This window comes from Nannospalax galili, unplaced genomic scaffold (genome assembly GCF_000622305.1).
Source record: "Nannospalax galili isolate Female #2095 unplaced genomic scaffold, S.galili_v1.0 scaffold522, whole genome shotgun sequence".
NCBI lineage: Eukaryota > Metazoa > Chordata > Mammalia > Rodentia > Spalacidae > Nannospalax > Nannospalax galili.
The window spans coordinates 976137-977188 of record NW_008348874.1 but is presented as its reverse complement, the minus strand read 5'-3'; the positions used below and the strand labels follow the sequence as shown (position 1 = coordinate 977188).

The following is a 1052-nucleotide window of genomic DNA, read 5'->3' as shown; positions in this document are numbered from 1 at the left end:
TTTCTGTCTACTGCATTTGTGATTGACTTGTTGTTGTAGAGTTTTAAGGTGTATCTTATCTTTTGAGTTGGGAGCTCTCTGATTTTTTGCTATGAGCATTTGTTGCTATAAACTTTACTCTTGGGACTGCCTTAGCTGTGACCAACAGTAGTGCATAGATTGTATTTTCATTTTCATTGGTTTCTAAAAAGTTCGTAATTTCCTTTTTGATTTCTTCAATGGCACATTGTTTGTTCAAATGCATGCTGTTCAGTCCCCAACAATTTGTGTAGTTTCTGTAATCTCCCATGCTTTTGATTTCTACTTTCAATCCTTTGTGGTCTGATAGAACATCAAGAATTCTCTCTCTCTCTCTCTCTCTCTCTCTCTCTCTCTCAATTATTAAGGTTTGTTTGGTGTTTTATCATTTGTTCAATTTTGGAGATGGTTCCATGTGCTGCTGAGGAAAATGTGTATTTCCTGTCTGTTGGGCGGAATAGTCTGTGTATAGCAGTTAGGTCCAGTTGATTAATCTATGGAGTAATTTTGCTCTGAATTTTTTTTATTGAGTTTTAGTTTGACGATTTATCTAAATATGGAAATGAAGTATTGAAGTCTCCCACTATTATTGTGTCAGCACCCATGTCAGGACGTTAAAGCCTTTTAACAATTATTTTATGAAATTGGGGTCTTCAATAATTCATAAATATTTGCAATTGTTATATCTTCTTGATTAATTATTCCCTTCATTAATACATAGAAACCTTCTTTATGTCTTTTGACTAGTTTTTGTTTGAAAATCTTTATCTAATAAGAATAGATATACCTGCCTGTTTATAGCTTCTGTTTGCTTTATAGTTCAGTTTCAATCCTTCGATATTCATTGGAATATTCGTTTGGAAATCCCTAAGTGTATTTCTTGGAGAAAACAAGTGATTAATTCTTATTTGTGTGTGTGTGTGTGTTATTTATTTATTTATTTTATTTTTGAGAATTTCACACATGCGTACTGTATTTACATGTATTTGCTGTATTTCTACCCCTCCCTTCCCCTCCAATGCTTCCCATTCCTC

General features: G+C 33.3%; 1 protein-coding gene across 1 annotated transcript in view; it reads left to right on the top strand.

Annotated features, from left to right (window-relative positions):
* Positions 1-1052, top strand: part of Hcrtr2 (hypocretin receptor 2) — a 121879-nt gene that overhangs the window by 96037 nt on the left and 24790 nt on the right. The window lies entirely within an intron of this gene.